The sequence below is a fragment of the Podarcis pityusensis genome, assembly GCF_964106645.2.
Source record: "Podarcis pityusensis genome assembly, chromosome: 7".
Lineage (NCBI taxonomy): Eukaryota > Metazoa > Chordata > Lepidosauria > Squamata > Lacertidae > Podarcis > Podarcis pityusensis.
This window is the reverse complement of record NC_138031.1, coordinates 46,545,294-46,563,009: the sequence shown is the minus strand read 5'-3', so window position 1 is coordinate 46,563,009 and position 17,716 is coordinate 46,545,294. Positions and strand designations below refer to the sequence as shown.

The 17,716-nt window shown below is 41.5% G+C and overlaps 1 protein-coding gene across 10 annotated transcripts in view; it reads left to right on the top strand.

Moving 5' to 3' along the window:
- The window catches only part of GREB1L (GREB1 like retinoic acid receptor coactivator), a 157,043-nt gene that overhangs the window by 10,357 nt on the left and 128,970 nt on the right, over positions 1–17,716 (top strand). For 6 of the 10 annotated variants that reach the window (XM_081013041.1, XM_081013040.1, XM_081013033.1 and 3 more), the window contains exon 2: positions 7,621–7,702. The exons of 1 other annotated variant lie outside the window; for it this stretch is intronic. The gene's annotated coding sequence lies outside the window, so the exon portion shown is untranslated. Of the gene's footprint in view, positions 1–2,895; positions 2,948–7,620; positions 7,703–17,716 lie in introns of all 10 variants that reach the window. 3 more of the 10 variants (XM_081013035.1, XM_081013036.1, XM_081013037.1) reach the window with 2 other exon arrangements.

Below are 17,716 nucleotides of genomic sequence, written 5' to 3'. Positions count from 1 at the left end.
ATTGATCGTGACTCTTTAACAATTCCCCACCCCCCCACCCCCAATGTTAAGGACAACCGAGAGAGCTGATTGAAATAGCATTATCTGGCTTGGGCTTTGTTTTGCTTTTGAGTCTGGAATCTGTTTAATCTATGCGGCACAGCAACAAAAGGCAGGCTTTGCTGAAATTTAGTACAATACCTTGCATTTAATACATAATCTACATAGAGCAATTGGGATCTATGAAATTTAAAATAAAGGTTATCACTAGGGTCTCTTCCCTTCTGCAGGTGGAATCACCTGGAAAAAACACCTCTAATACAGATCTTAATGTATTCTTATCCACTCTTATTCTTCTTCCTGGTGAACTTTTGCAAGCTAGAAGACAAGAGCAGCCTGCCTGTAAAGGTTTCCTTGTTTATTTAATTTGTCACCTCACCCCATCCTGAAGCGATCCAAATTCACAGATGGCTCCTGTCTCCCTTACAAACACTGTCTTGCACACTAGCTGATAAGTCTGTGTTCATAACCTCAGTGTGATTCGCAACTAGCTGTAGTGTTGCTACTGCCACTGATGCCAAATGGGGATAAGGGGAGGGGGCCGACTCTGGGAATAAAGGTAAGGGGTGAAAGGATAAAGCAACTTGCGAGCCAGCTGTTCTCCTGGAATGTCTAGCGAATGCTATTTACAACTTGCCTCAGGGTGATGATGGGCTACACAATGAACTTAATTTCTGAGTTTGTAATAAATATTTCATTCATGTAAAAGGATAGGCACTCAAGTCTTCACAGGGGGTTAAGGAGACCCTTGAGGATGTGGAAGAGTTACTGGGGAGGAGGTCATGCATTGCTGGGATTCTGGTACCTCTGGTGGTTTGGGGTTTGGAGGGGTCAAAGACCTGCTATTATTTCTGTAGCAGAGTCCTGTCTCCAGCATTCTAGAGCTGCCTAATTAGCATGAAAGGGGAGCTTTTTAGCCACAGTATGCTCCAAAGATTGCAAGAAAAATGAAAACACAAGGCACTTGAGTTTCAAGAGAATAGCATGAAGGCAGCAGTGTACCTAGGGGTTGGCTAGGTTGGCCCCTGCCAAGGGTGCAAGCCCAGGGGGGTGCAAAAATCTCACCTCTCCACTCTGGCTCAGAGTTGCTTTGAGCCTGCCCACTCACCCAGGCAGAAGGATCAATGGAGGAGGAGGAGGAGGAGGAGGAGGAGGGGAAGGAGAGGCGGAGCAGAGCAGACATGACCCCGATGGCTGCAGAGGAAAGGTGCCATAGCACAAAGTTTTGGAATTTCTGGTCCATGGTCTCTCCAAGCTTTGGAGGAGCCAATGCAGCTCCTTGCCAAGGGTGCAAGGGACCCTAGGCATGCGTCTGTGTGTGGGTTCTGTTATGTACAATGGAACTTCATGGAAAACACAACTTAAGTCACTCTGAAATAAGGAATTTGCCCTTGTATGTGCACAGAAAATAGTAGATATTGCTGAAAGGCAACATTGATCACAGTGATGCATCCCTAATTGTTATTGTATAATTATCAGATGATTGTATAATCTTAGAATGGGTGTGACAGTCATGAAGGGACCCTGAACTTTGCATTTGCCTCTGCACTACTGTCTGCAACACTCCTGTTGGGATGGAAACTCCCACCCACAGCTACACTTTATCAGAAGATGGTAAGAAGCAGCTGTCCTCCTGATTCATGTGTAGTGAAGTGGTCCTGTTACCCAGTCTTCTGCTCAGGGAGTAGCATATAACAAATACAATCTATATAAAAGAAAATGCAAACTTAAAACCATGCAATCTAAAAGCAGCATTGTAGATAAAAATAGCAGCAGAAATTTTTATTTTATTTATTATGTGCACCTTCACCTGATGGTCCCAGGGCAGAGAATACATACATGTACTAAACCCAAAAATTCACAATATAAAACTAAACAGAATGCATGCACATCATTAGTCAATATTTGCCACACCCACCAAACACCTTTTGGTACTAATAGCCCCTTGTGATGAGGAACAAATGTGGCTTTAATGCTGTGGTCCTAGGAGCTGTTTTGTGACGCTATTATTGTGTAAGTTTGGTCACTGAAACTAACCTTTCTGTCTTTCTTTCTGTTGGTACCTGCTGGCAGGGAGCTAGTAGAAAACAAGATTCCTACCACTACTTATATATGAAGGTCCCCATTGCATATATCATCAGTAGGCATGCATGAAAGGATTGGAAAGGAAAAGAAGAAGAATTATTTTAAGGGATCTCATACTCCCCCCTCCTCCAATTTGCCCGAATATAAGCCACACCTTTAAAATTCAAGGGGGGGGGGGAGAGAAAAAAAGACAATACCTGAATATAAACCGTTCGCTTAAAATTCCACAGGCACTCACACCCGTTCTGTTTTACCATGTGTCTGTTTCAGCAGCTATATCATAAAAGCCAGTTTTTGTAAGGTTGCGAATTTAAGCCGCACTTTAACTTTTCACGGTTGGAATTTGGAAAAAAAAGTGAGGCTTATATTCAGGCCAATACAGTAAGTTTCACCCTCATTTCCTGGTTCTGAGACTAGCAGCTGCTTTGTCACTCAGCTTTTTATTGTTGGGCGCAGTCACATCAACCTTTTGATGGGTTCTGTTGCCTTTTGTGCCCTGTATTCTGCCATCAGACAGATATCCATTATATTCCTTGCAAAGAGAAAGGTGCACGTTGTACTCCTCGCACAAAGAAAAGCTGCAATCTCTAAAATGTAGAAGGCTTTGATAAAAAGGATGGTCCCTCCACCACAACCGGTCACCACCAAGATCATCCAGCAGTTTCATGGAGATTTTCTTGATTGGTGGTAATCTAAGTGCTTGCTTAGATTACAGCCATGAGAGACAATGCCTGGGACCAATTTAAAGTGTTCTCTCTCTTTTTCCAATAGAGACCCTTTTTAAACAACAGCTGTGTGATTAAAGAAAAATTGACGGACAAAGGTACCGTAATTTTGTGTTTATCTTTTTGTAAATTGCTTTGAGGTTTTTGTTTTGTTTTTTTACAATCAAGTGGTATATACCGGTAAATACATGTCAGTAAAGGGCTTAATAACTTGAACTAGGCATTTGTGAGAAGCATAGCCCAAAGTTAGGAAATAACTTTGACTCACTTTTATGAATAAATCCGCACCTATTGAATATCTGCCTGTTCCACATGTGTTAAAATCACAGTGGCTCCACCAGGGAAGAAGCAGCAACCCCAGGGTGCATAGTAAGAATAGCTGTTGCAACAGCTCAGTGTTAGGACCTGTGTTTAGTGCCAGGTTGAGCTCTGCCTTATATAAGGTGAGTTACTGTTATTTGCACCAGTATTGTGCTTGCTAAAGAAAATGAATATCTAGTCTCATCTTAATTCATGCAAAAAAACTCCAAAACCATAGATAACCATATCAAGTGACGGAAGTAACCCACAATATGGCAATATATTGGGACCGACCAAAATGTTACAAAAACCTGAAAGCTATTTTGTTATGCTTTGGTTAGTCCCAGTGATTATGTTTCCCTGTTGTGAATTCTGCATTTATTCAAACTGGGCTACCCCTAAATTTTGTGCAGCAGTACTGTAAGTTCTGTATATTCTAGAGATTTAGGGTTTGCCAACTTTGTTACTGGGCCTCTTCCTTTAACAGAAGCTAGGCTTGGGGGAGAAATCGAATATAATTCACATTTAAAGGTGAACCTACCTAATCTGCACTTTCTGAAACAAATACGCAGTCTGGAACACAGGCATCCTTCTAAATTTGCACGTCTCTGAATTTTGCAATGCAGTTCTCCAGCCAAGTAAAGAGTACAAAAATCCATATCCCTCAACATGGTGTCCTTCATGTGTTTTGTACTCCCATCAGCTCCAGTCAGCTTGGAAAACTGGGAGTTGAAGTCCATAATTTGAGGACACCAGATTGGGGGGAGATGACCTAGAGGACCTGGATGATAATTCCAGGTGTGGGTTGCAATGGAGAAAAAAAAATGCAATACAGTACAGTGGTACCTCAGGTTACATACACTTCAGGTTACATACTCTACTAACCCAGAAATAGTGCTTCAGGTTAAGAACTTTGCTTCAGGATGAGAACAGAAATCGTGCTCCAGTGGTGCAGCGGCAGCGGGAGGCCCCATTAGCTAAAGTGGTGCTTCAGGTTAAGAACAGTTTCAGGTTAGGTACGGACCTCCAGAACGAATTAAATACTTAACCCGAGATACCACTGTATGTACGTTTCATCAGCACTCATCTATTTTATGTTTTCACTATTCTCATACTGAATTCCCTATTCTCTAGTACAGTGGTACCTCGGGTTACATATGCTTCAGGTTACATACGCTTCAGGTTACAGACTCCGCTAACCCAGAAATAGTATCTCGGGTTAAGAACTTTGCTTCAGGATGAGAACAGAAATCACGCGGTGGCGTGGCAGCAGCGGGAGGCCTCATTAGCTAAAGTGGTGTTTCAGGTTAAGAACAGTTTCAGGTTAAGAACGGACCTCCGGAACGAATTAAGTACATAACCAGAGGTACCACTGTACTGAAAATATTCTAGTGTTTGACAATAGTGGTGACCTCTTTTTATTAATGAAACAAAGCCTCTTTTTATTATCTGCATATGTTTCTTGAGAAGGAGTCGTCGGCTGCATAGTTGGGGCATGTTCTGCTTACCGCAGTCTCCACACAGATCTGCAGTTGTCTTTAAACCAGGATAGTTGCCAAATTGCTACGGCAGTGAAGGGATTTCCAGATGCTCCATACTCTCTCCTTCCACGGTTCTTGGTTCTGTGCGTGGCTAATTCTTATCTGCTTACTGTGAACTGCATCCAAAACATGAATATATGTTCAGTTTTACAAGCTGATTCTGAAGGTTCTTGTGTGGAGGCCAGCCCTTTTGATGTCAGCCGCACTTATCTCCAAGTAAGCATCCTTAAGACTGCAGCCTTAGCTGACTGTCTTGCTCCCTATCCTCAGTTCTGAGACTGACCTTCACCATTTCCGAGCGCAAATTGTGAGTTCTGAGTAACTCTGTATTAATGTCAGGAAAGAGAACAGCTGCTTATCAGTAGAATTGGATTACATGTGCGACATTGAAATAGGTGAGTGGGAGGTTGCCTTCAGCCATTAATGACATAAAAAAGAGCATATGGAGGGAAAATTGGTGTAGTTTGCTGATGAGATTTGGGGAAATATATATAAAAGACTTCTAATTCCCCATCCAGGTTGTAACTGTTACAATACAAATGGTAATGGTGAGTGAATTACTGCTGTGGCAATTAAATGATGACATCTAAGGACGCATTGGATGGGATCCAAAGAGTCTTTATAACTGCAAGAATGCTTATTTTGTTTATTTAGCATTTCTGTACCATTTATCTGCAGTTTTCAAAGGAAAATCCAAGTGCTACTCAAAATAGAAAAGTTGCAACAATAATTTTAAAAACCCCCACTTTCAACAAGCAATAAAACTTCACAAGTAAACTGAAAAACATTGTTTTTTAAGAGCAGGTGTTGATATTGAAAAGCACAGGAGATAAGGTCAAACCCTTGCTGTGCCACACAAGACAAAGACTAGTGGGGTGGAGCTGCCATCCTAAAGTGCTCTCTTTTGATAGCAGTCCAGCAATTGGGAACAGATGGACTGCCAGACAGTGCCATATACTCCTGAAGAATTTGATGATCAGTTTCATCAAAAACCACTGAAAGGTCCAGAAAAGTGAACAGTTTCTTCCCCTCTGTTTCTGTCTCCGTCTGTCTTTGTCTGTCTCTCTTCTCTCTCTCTCTCTCTCTCTCTCTCTCTCTCTCTCTCTCACACACACACACACACACACACACACACACCAGTTTGTGCATAGGGACAAAACAATGTGGCTTCTCACTTTAGCTCAGTTCTAAACCCTGACTGGACTGAGTCTAGAAAATCCATCCAATACGAGGATTACTTGTACTGTCCGCTTGATCATTTTCTTCAAGAGAGAGGCAAACTTGACCCTAGCTTATAGTTTTCAGCAGCAGGCAGATTGCTGCAGACAAACCTGTCTCAACAGGTTACTTTCCGTTGTTGAAATCAGTGGTTTTCAACCCTTTTTCGTTGAGGGAATCCATTTAACAGGAAAAGTAACTTGGTGAAAGAAATTGGAGGTGGCATGACTTCTCAAGACACAGAGACAAAAAAGAATACGTAATGATACATTTAATGAGAACAGCAGAACATTTTCTTTCTGTGGTTTAGGAGCAAAGTAGAAGAAACGTATAGAGTAAGTTTTGCATCATGAAGCTGTTAGGCACCAGCTCTTTTCCAAATGAAATAAGAAGATACACTGGTGATTTGGGTCATTAACTTGGAAATCCATGTAGGATGCCATATTTTGGATTTCCCAAAGACTGGCTACATGGTACATAGGAAACCTTGAGTTGGCGAGGCTCATCTGACTGCAGCAGGAAACCAAGCCTTTAATGTTGTCGGCCTGGTCCTGGGGAATGTTGTGCCAGTAGAGATTCAGCAGTCGCTTCCTGTTTTGGCCTTTAAATGTCTGCAGAAAACATTTGTATGCCACCTAGCTTCTGCACTCAATTAAGGAATTACTGTAATGCCAGCTGATCTCAGATTTTAAATTTTACATGCTTTCTATTGTATATGTGTATGGTTGTTGCAAACTGTTTATATATTTTTTAATTAAAAGCAGTATGCAAATACTTTTAATGAATGAATGAATGAATGGACAGTTCCCTGCCTCATAGGCCAGAACGTGGGTTAGACAAGCTTGAATAATGAGCTTGTTGTGCCTTTTAGGAACAAGAAAGGAGGAAGAGAGTTGTAGCAAAAAAAAATATTCCTTGTGAGTGAGTGTTTTAAGAAAATAATATTTCTTAGGTTCAGATGTCTGTATCAGTTTGAGTGCAGTTTCTTTCCTTAATATGTATACAATCAGGGCCATATCACAATTACAATACACATTTAGAATTGTGGTTTGTGCTTATGGTTTTAACTCTTATTTGGGATCAGTTCAAAGTGCTGGAGAACCTGTGTTGAGAAAGCATGTGGTTCAGGGAAGCCATTACACAATTAAAAAGGAAGTAAGTCAGGTGGGTCTATAAATTAAATGCAGTAGTTCTAAATGGATTTAATGAAAAAATTAGAATGGACGTTTGTTATGTAGGAAACTGAAAATGTATGCTCATTGAGAATAATGTTAGTAAATGTCTTGCCATTGTTGATTTTATGCTGTATTAATACATATGTTTACTGAATACAAGTTAATGTAAGTTTTTTCAGAAGCTAAGCAATGCAGTTGTACACCTGATTACAATTGTGAAATCAGGTGTGCATGTTGTGTTAGGTATAATAACCTCAGCAGAACCTTTGCATGATCTTACAGGACCTATCAAATGCCATGTTTGTACGTTGCTGAGTGTGTTGCGAATATGTGTGAATACAAAAAATGATTCTTTTAAATATGATTTTAATATACTTTTCTTAACTGGTGATACTGTAAATTATTGCAAGCTGAAGACACTGGCTATCTTGAGATAAATGGTGAGCAAATTATTATTTTAAGTTTTAAGTATTGTGAAGATAAATGGTCAATTTGTTCATTTTATTTTTTAATACAACTGTTTATTTTTGTATGTAGAACTTATGCATAAGGAACTGCTGTACAGGAATACATGCCCCTGAGAGAAGCAGACCAAGCTGAAACACATCTGGCATTCCAGGTATTCAACAAACATCATTGAAGAATATTGAGAAAATTAACAAGCTATGCTGAATTTTTCAGTCTTAGTCCTGTCATTATGTTTTTTGCACATACTGTGACTACATTATTATTATATTTTTACAGTTCATCTTTTTAGCAATCTGAAATTTGTTTCCTATAGCTTTTGTTTAAAAGTTGTACATCCTTAGTTGTTGTTTTTAATTGTATCCTTTTTATTTTTTTCATCATACAGTTTAATTTTTTTGAATTGTTTGTATTCCATAAGCACTCGTAGGCATTATAGCCACCAGGTTTAGTCTATAAATTGGTTGACACGATAGCATATTTACAGTTCATAGTTTGTTTGCTTTGCCTTTTGTTTTTGTTTCTCACCTTAAAAAGGGGGGCTGGCCACATGACCCAGAAAAACTGTCTGCGGACAAGCATTGGCTCCCTCGGCCAGTAAAGTGAGATGAGCACCGCAATCCCAGAGTCGTTCACAACTGGACTTAACTGTCAGGGGTCCTTTACCTTTAAGAAGCCATAAATGAGTTGAGACCAGGCTGTTTAAAACACTGTCTCTTGTCATATGAACTCGCCCAAATGCTTCAATTGGCAGCAAAGACCTTCCCATCCCCAGCTGGGGCACAGTGAGTGGGCATACAAGAGGACCTTTTCAGTGCTGATACCATGGCTTTGGAAATCCCTGGAGAGGCAACTAATCTCCTTTTTGCCTTTCAATGAGAAGTGAAGATGCTGCTGTCCATGTGGGTATTGGTTCATTGTTTGTTTCTAAATGTAGAGCCTTCTTAGGAATTAGTTTAAATTTAATGACTTCTATGCTCTCTTTGTTGATTGGAGTGATAATTGCTCCTGCTTTGTTTTTAGCTGTGTTTTATTTATTTTTTTATATTGCTTTGTTGGGTGTCTTTTATGATTGCTCGGTGCTTTGAAGGTCCCATTTTTGGGATGTGAAAGAAGTTGCATTATATGATGATATAAAAGCCTTGTCAAACTGATTTTTTCATAATGACTTTCTTATATAGTGGTTTTGAATGTGTGACAGCTTCTCCCTGCCCCCTTCCCCCCTCCAGCTGTATCTGGTGCTGCTGCAATGTGTGGGAGGCAATGTGAACCAGTGGTTAGATTACATATTCCCTATAATATTTCTGTGGAGTCAAGATTATAGCTCGTTTTAAACGTAATTCTTCACTGAAATTTCCTCTGCCACTTGCTGAATTGCAATTTGCACAGCTGCTGCAGATCAAAGTTGGCGGAGGAGTATGTGCTTGGAGTTGTTTTGGGAAATCACCCGTTTAAGTTGACATGAGGCTTGGAAACTATTCAAATGTGGTGAGAAGGCATCTCATGCTGCTCGCAGCATCATCAAATGCAGGAAGTCAGGAAGTGGGCTGGAGTAACATATAGAAAGAAAAGGAAAATAGTCTTATTGTGAAAGTTCCCTTCTGTACAGTTACTGGGAGAGCCAACAGGAAAGAGTCTGTTTCTACTACAGTGGTACCTTGGTTTAAGAACAGCTTAGTTTATGAACAACTTGGATTAAGGACGCTGCAAACCCGGAAGTAAGTGTTTTGGTTTGTGAACTTTGCCTTGGAAGCAGAACATGTTTCGCTTTCTGTTGAGTGTGTTCCATTTGTAAATTGAGTCCCCCGCTGCTATGGGAAAGCACACCTTGGTTTAAGAACACTTTGGTTTAAGAACGGACTTCCGGAACGGATTAAGTTCGTAAACCAAGGTACCACTGTACTACTCAGAACACAGAATGAAACAACCTGAGTATTCTCTTTTAGTGCAGAATTACCTCCCACTCTCGGACATAGTTGTAGCTGGTTAACTAAGGAAGGGGACCAACCCCTCCCAAATGAACAACAGTTTAGATCAAAACGGATAACATGTGAATATGGGAATCCACAAGTGTACCGTGGCTAGCCCATCCTTAGTGGGGAACTGTGATAATGCCTCTTACACATCACAAAGAAACAGGTGGATACTCCTGTGTGGGTCTACAGCAGCCTCCCCCAACCTGGTGCCCTCCTGATGTTTTGGACTACAGTGCTGGCTGTGACTGATGGGAGATGTACTCCAAAACACCAGAGGGCACCAGACTGGGGGAGGCTGATCTGCAGGTTGCCTTACCAACTGCATAAGACAGTCAATGCTTGTGAAGCAAAGCTCGCTTATTACTTTTATGCAGCCTGAACCTAGGCATGTGCAGTGGCATAGTTAGCCGCCTGGGTGCCTGGGGTGATGTGTGCGCCCTGTGCCCGGGGGCAGAGCAAGCTGCCCATGGGGTGGGGTGACCTGGGCAGGGCACAATGCAGAGACTCCCCCTCAGCTGTAGGGCGGTTGAGGGGGAGGCAATGGGCAGACGCAAGCCCCACGCTGCCGTTTCGGGCAGAGCATGCAGGCACCCGAGCCACCATGTCAGTCCCAGAAGAGATGTGTGGCTAGGGCAAGCTGCAGGCCCTGCGGTAAGTGCTGCCCCCCACGATGTGGCACCCAGTGCGCTCTGTCCCCCCCAAACTATGCCTTTGGTCATGTGTACTCAGGAGCAAGCCTTACTGGACTTGGAGGAATTTAGTTCCAAATACGGAATGTATAGGAACCCAGTCATAGTGTTTGAACACATCTTTACTTAGGCTATGTTGTCATATTTGAGGCTTTTTCTGCATGCTGTTCTTATCTGGGATTTGGCTGTTTAGAAATAACCGTGGGTTTATTTAGATAGTTTATTTAAGAAGTAGAGTGGTTTGCTTTGCATAAAATGCTTTATTATTTGACAATAAACTGTTAGGAGTTGCTTGCTTAGCGTCTTCATTTCACTGGCACTTGCCAAAGTACGTTGCTGCAGCTGCTGTGTGCAAAAGTGGGTGTGTAACGATGTGGAAAAATCAGATTGCAAAGCAGTGCTCATTGACTGCAGACAACTGATGAGAAGAGTGGTCTCTCTTAATAGTTATCTAATACCCTCAGTGAGAACGTTATTGTTTGATCAGACCAAGGTCCATCTAGTTCAGCATTGTGTGTTTCTACCAGGGGCCAGTCAGACCTGCAGGAAACTCAGGACAGGAGGATGATAGCTATGCTCTGTTGTTTCTCCCCAGGAGCTGGCATGCAGAGTTATGCTATTCTATACCTGGAGGTTTCATTTAGCTTTCATGGTGGGGGCTGAACCTTGGGTAGAGTACAGTAGTGAACAATGTGTACATGTATTATTTGCCACTTCAGCTCTGTGAGTCTACATGTATGTGTGCGTGCGTGCGTGCATGCGCGCACACACACAATGAGAGATGGAGGGTTTGTCCCATTTCTGGAGCCCTAGAATATATGCACCAGAAACAGCGACTTGTTGCCACACCCAGTACGGCAAAAGTATCATTACCACCTGTGCATGACTTGTCCTGCTCTTCGTCTGCTTGGAACTATACAAACTTCAATTAGTAAAGGCACAGAAGGGCTCAATGGTCAAGCTGTGGATTTCTTCCATCATTTATTAGAATTGCATTTTAGCTTGTTTTGTTGCATTTTATCATAGATATCTTTGACATTGAAAGGCAGGATATAAATATCAAAAATAAATTTCTGGGCTAAAATGAGACTGATTACAGTGGTACCTCGGGTTACATACACTTCAGGTTACAGACTCCGCTAACCCAGAAATAGTACCTCGGGTTAAGAACTTTGCTTCCGGATGAGAACAGAAATCATGCTTTGGTGGTGCAGCAGCAGCGGGAGGCCCCATTAGCTAAAGTGGTACTTCAGGTTAAGAACAGTTTCAGGTTAAGAATGGACCTCCGGAACGAATTAAGTACTTAACCCAAGGTACCACTGTATAGAATCCTAGAGTCGGGGGCTGCCTTTCTGGTCCAGCCCTATGGTTGATGACTGAAATCTAGTGCTAGGGAGTCCCTAAAAGATGGGTATTCAACATCTGCTTAAAGACCTCTAGTGCGGGATGGCCCACTACCCCTCTAGGTAAATACCGTAGTTCATTTACTGAACTGCCCTAGCATCAAGGCATTTCTCCTACTAGTCAGTCAACGTCTTCATTCCTGTAACTTTCTTCCTTGTTGTAGTCCTTCCCTTTGGGGCAGCAGAGAATACATGGCCTGTCAAATGTTTTGAAGTAGAGTGCTCTAAAGACCTCCTCTCACAAATTCTGTTTTCTAGCTGAAACATACCGAATATACTTCAGCCTTTCCTTGTTTGCCAAAGCTTTGACCATCGTCATTGCCCTTCCCGGAACCCTTTCCAATTTGTCATCCTCTGGGGTAGAGAGCCCCTTTGAGCCAGAGGGCTGCAATCCCTTGTGGTTGGATTCCAATGGAGAGTGGTAGCCAGAGGCAAAAGGTGGACAGAGCAAAGGATGCAACTCTTACCTTTGCAAGACTACATTCCAGGCATGTGAAACTCGGAGGTTTATACACCCCCACACCCTATATATCATCCACCCAGGCAAGCAAGAGGCATAATCACAGTTCAAGAACACATTCCAACTAGGAAAAAGCACTCAAGGTGGGAACAGATCAGGGACAGTGAAGGGGGGGCTGAGGAAGGGGGGGCTTGGCCTAGAGACAGTCCTGAGGGCTGTAGATAGTCATGAGGAGGCTTCATTTCGCTCCTGGGCCTGAGGTCCCCCCCACCCCAAATATACTTTCTCCTCAAAGCAGAGTGCCCAGCACTGTATGTAGTCCAGATGAGGTCTGACTATTGTTGTTCTGAATCTCTCTCCCTCTCTCTTTGTGTGTGTGTGTGACATCAACACCATACATTTAAAACACATTTTAAGTGCCTGGCTCCCCTCAAAGAACCCTGGGAACTTTTGTTTATTATTTGTGCTGGGAATACTAGCTCTGTGAGGGGTAAACTATAGTTCCCTGCATTCTTCTTGGGAAGCCATGTGCTTTAAATGTATGGTGTGGTTGTGACCCAGGTCTTAAGGCAATTTACAGACATACCTTAAAAATAGATAAAAGATATATTTGAAACAATGCAAAATTGTTTGGCAGAGGTGTTTTCATCCAGAGGGGAAAGCTTGTTGAAACAAAAATGTCTTCCATTTTTTCTGGAAGAATAATGTTCCAGTTGGTTAGAGTGTGGTGCTGGCAACAGCAAGGTCGTAGGTTTGATCCCCATATGGGACAGCTGCATATTCCTGCATTGCAGGGAGTTGGACTAGATGATCCTCAGGGTCCCTTCCACATCTACAATTCTATGAATTTCAGTTCTGGCTAGTCAAGAATAAAGTGAGACTAAACCTTGTTGTCTGACTACACCCATTCTGGCCTCTGATATGGCTTTATATTTTGGTTAGCATCACAGGGAGAAATGAGACAAGCATGGTCTACGCACAATTGGTTCTACTGGTACCCACTGCCGGTCCTTTTTAAAAAAAAAAAAAAAGTTTAGGGGTACTCTCATTTTCCTACTCATATTGAAATACTGCCCCTCAATGAGGCCAAACTTAGATTCACAAAATGCTTAGGGGTATGCGCACCCCTGTGTCTCCCCAGAAAAAAAGCACTGCCTGCTGCCGTTTTGCTCCTCCTTTTCCTCAGTTATCGCCCATTGTAGTGCCTGTATTTATTTGTTTTCCTGTGCTGTCCCCCCCCATCCAATTTGCTTCTTGCATCATGCCTATTTGATTATAAGCGCAGGGGACAAATGTAGCAATGCTTTAAGTGACAACATCATTGCAGAATAAGAAGACCAGGACCTGGCTGCTTTCCCAGTTGGTATTGGTTTTCTTTGGAGGTGAGGATTGGTGGAAATGGACTCTTTAGTCAAGGTTGTTAGCTGAGTTTGGCATATCAGGGAGTCTATGGGGCTGTGTGTCCCAAAGCTTAGGAGTTAAACAGATGAGTCCTTTTTGGGAAAGGCACAGCACAGTCAGTAATGGACACACAAGCTAAAGCATTTGCAGACCACATGCTGTGGACAGCTTTCCCCCTCTTCCTTTTTTTATTTGACCATATGTTTTGTAGTCTACAGGGGTTCTTTTCCACCTAGTGCTGCTGACGCCTTTTCGTCTGGAATGTGTAAATGTTGTTAATGTGAGTTAGAAGGCAGAAGGTGGCCTCTTCTTCGTTACTTTTTTGTTTTGTTTTTAAGTGTATGTACACTGTGCGGACTGAATTCAAGCGCACACTGTAGGAACTGCATTGAACTGGCGAAACAGGACGTGCAAAACCTACTGTATTTTTCGCTCTATAAGACGCAGCAGACCACAAGACGCACCTAGTTTTTGGAGGAGGAAAACAAGAAAAAAAATATGCTGAATCTCAGAAGCCAGAACAGCAAGAGGGATCACTGCACAGTGAAAGCAGCAATCCCTCTTGCTGTTCTGGCTTTTGTGATAGTTGTGCAGCCTGCATTCGCTCCATAAGATGCACACACATTTCCCCTTACTTTTTAGGAGGGAAAAAGTGAGTCTTATAGAGCAAAAAATACGGTATTTGGCATCCCTTGTGAAAACAGCTTAAGAATGTGTTGGTAACAGATCAAGGGGCCCCCTACTTTAAACAGATGATCAGCTACTGTCTTGAGAAGTTAGTATCTTTCCATCGCATTTTTGGGGGTAAAGAAGATCATAACTGTAAATCTTGTTTTATTGCAGGTCACTCGTGTGGATAATTTTAACTCTGTCTCTTTGCAGCTAGGCCTCTGGTAACCCACTTGCATGAAATGGGGTCAAACAAACCTGTTTGTTCTTTCTTGATCCTAATCTGAATTGAGCCAAAGGGCTCCTTCCCTCTCCTCCCTGTACTTGTCTCATCCTTCATTCTTTCTTCCCCTTCTCCACAGCTAGGACAGTCCTTCACCAGATTTCCCCCTGGGATACAAATGTTGATAGCATTTTCGAATCCCTGTTAGATCTTCTCTCTCTCTCCTCCTTGCATCCCCCCCCCCCCCAGTTTCCAGTGTTTATTCTTGATTGGTGAAACTTGCAGACACTTTGGAGCCATTTAGGCTTTACTTAAATAAATTAGAAATGTGAAGGATGCAAAGGAATACTAATATTTGTTTGTTTGTTCTGGAGCTTAAACACAAATTATACTGGTAAAGGGTGTGGGAGAATCACCCACCCTTACACCCCTCTTTAATCAAGATATCTTCATTAACTAAGTTGTCTTTATTAATGTGTATATAATCTAGCAGTATCTTCTAGTGTTTTGCAGGCTGGTTTAGATGGCTGTGTTGTAATCTTTGCAATCCTTGCAAAAAAGTAAACTTGCTAGGTGAGGTTGCAAGCTTTCTTGTGACGTTTATTACTGTTAATTCCCTATGTCAAAGTCTGTATTTTCCCCTCCCCCCTCCCCCCTCCCCAAGGTCTCTCGGCATGCATATAGTTCTACTTATGTGCATAGATACCACACAGATAAAAACAGACCCTATGGTTGCAGCTTTACATTGTCATGGTTTTATGTTGCTGGGGGTTTTTTTAAAGGCAGTGTATGTCAGGTTTGCGGTCTGGGGCTGAAGCACTTAGGAAAAATAAGGCAGAAAGCCTTGAACTCTGGCAGGTTCCAGGCACATGTGAATCTAATCATTTCCTTATGTGGCAAAGGAGAATTGCATTGCTGCTTTTGCTTTCTTTTTAAAAAAGAAATGGGGGAGTTAGGATCCCTCTCTGAGAGATCTAGATTATTTTTAAAGAGCTAAGTGATCAAAGCCTGGAAAGCGTGATTTTTTTAAAGCTAGTAACTTTAACCACTTTAATCATGTGCTTTCAAGGTTTAAAATGCCAGCTTTAGCGGAAACATTCACAGCTGAGCTGATTTCAGCCCCTCTTTAAAACTCACCATTTTGGAGAACGACATTGTTTTCTTACATTAAATCAGAAATGAGCAGGGGAAATAACATGTAGTAAAAGACTTATGCCTTCTTCAGCTTGTTGCTTAGTAACAGAAAATACCTCCTAAGCTTATTTTTGTTGTGGGGAGGGATGAAACCTGAATCAGTGACCATCTGTCCTGAGATGGTTGGCTTCCTATTCAATTAGCTTTTGTCTCTCTCAAACAATTGGTTCTCTTTAGGGCCCATATACAATCCCAAATACCACTGGTGGCATCTCTTCCCTCCCGAATCCCGTCATTTGTAAACACTGGATAGCTGTATTTTAACACTGGATAGCTGTAGTTTAACTGATAGTAATAACAGACACTCTGGAATTACAGGAGGTAATATCACTGATTGAATAATTGTGCTAAAGCTTTAAGGGCTGATGCCTTTGTGTAAAAAAAAAAGAAAAAAGAGCAGGGTAGCCAATTGGTGTTCTCTGTTTTAAAAAAACCAAAACACTTATCATTTTAGTTTGTATACAGTATTTGCAAAACAATACAAGTGGAATGCATTGGCATTTCCAACATTTGGTTTTAGAAGTGGATTTAAATAATTTATATAAGGCTAGCTGTTGTATACTTCTTTAAAAGTGACAAGCTAGAGATTGAAAATGGTCCTGAATTTATCTGTGCTCTGGCCTTGATTCAAGTTTATCTGTAGGTACAAGAACTCCAGGTGAGAAGCAACGCTGACACCAAACTCTACATACATTAAACATAATAGAAACACCGCCACCTGACCCCACCCCCATCCATCTTCCCTCTCTCCACCCCCCCCTTTCTTTTTTCCCTTTTTTCTTCTCCCCCTAATGCCTCAACAAATGAAACGGATTTGTAAAAATGTTACATGGGGAAAAAAAATACGAGGCATTACACTTACTTCTGTAAAACAAGAAAATCCTTAATAAAATATTTTTAAAAAAAAGAACTCCAGGTGAGCAAAAGGGCATCTACATTCTATTTCGGCGCTTAGGCATGTTGAGTGTACTACTGTATGCGTGGCCTAGTCACCAATATTTAAGTGGTCGTCATTATATTTTTCAACTCTTCAATAAATTCAGTTGGCCACCGCAGTCATAGATGGTGTGGTTCAGGACAATCTTAAACAATGTTCATAAGATATCCCAGTACTGACTAGGGACAGATCTCATTAGCTTCAGAGACTGAAACACCTAATTTCTGCTAAGAAAAGAAACTGAGAGATCCCTGCTAAAACACAATGCTTATTTGAAGGTGCACATTTTTAAGCATTAAACAAGTAGAGCTGTTCATAAGCATAATTTTCTTTTTATTATTTTCTAATGGTAGATAGCAGCATATTCGAGGTGTTTTCTTTCCTTATGTTGACAAGTTATTCTACTTAATGTAAGCAGAACAAATAAGTTATGCTCTTAAGCATCATAATACTTACGGTTCAAACTAACATTTAAAGTAACATTTTGTATTGTCTCTAGCCTACCAAAACAATTCCTCTGATAATGTATATATTTGGGAGAACTGACAAAAATATTTCATTTACTATCCTACTTGTATCCTAACCAGATACTTTGTGTTACTATGTTCTTCATAAAGAAGGAAGCACTAGATTTCCAAACTTTACTGTTGGAAAGTTTACTTTTCCTACTGCTCAGTTTAAAAGACTAAGAAGAAATATTTAGGATCAAGTGGCAACTCATAGATAAGGTTTTGTTTTTTAAAAAGAACATTCTGCCAAAAATAGTAGTATACCCAAAACAGAATAAAATTGGCCACTATTTTCCCACATTACAGTACCATGATCTATAACATACTTTGTTTCTGCTTCTGACACAGATCACAAGTGGCATTGGCAGGTTTCTTTAAGCTTTCTGAGCCTCTACTTCTAGTCTCTATTTCCCAGTCTCTAAAATGGTAATAAACATACAGTGGTACCTCGCGTTAAGTACTTAATTCATTCCGGAGGTCCGTTTTTAACCTGAAACTGTTCTTAACCTGAAGCACCACTTTAGCTAATGGGGCCTCCTGCTGCTGCCTCACCGCCGGAACACGATTTCTGTTCTCATCCTGAAGCAAAGTTCTTAATCTGAGGTAATATTTCTGGGTTAGCAGAGTCTGTAACTTGAAGCGTATGTAACCTGAAGCGTATGTTGCCCGAGGTACCACTAGTTGCTTATAGTTGTGAAGCTTCATGT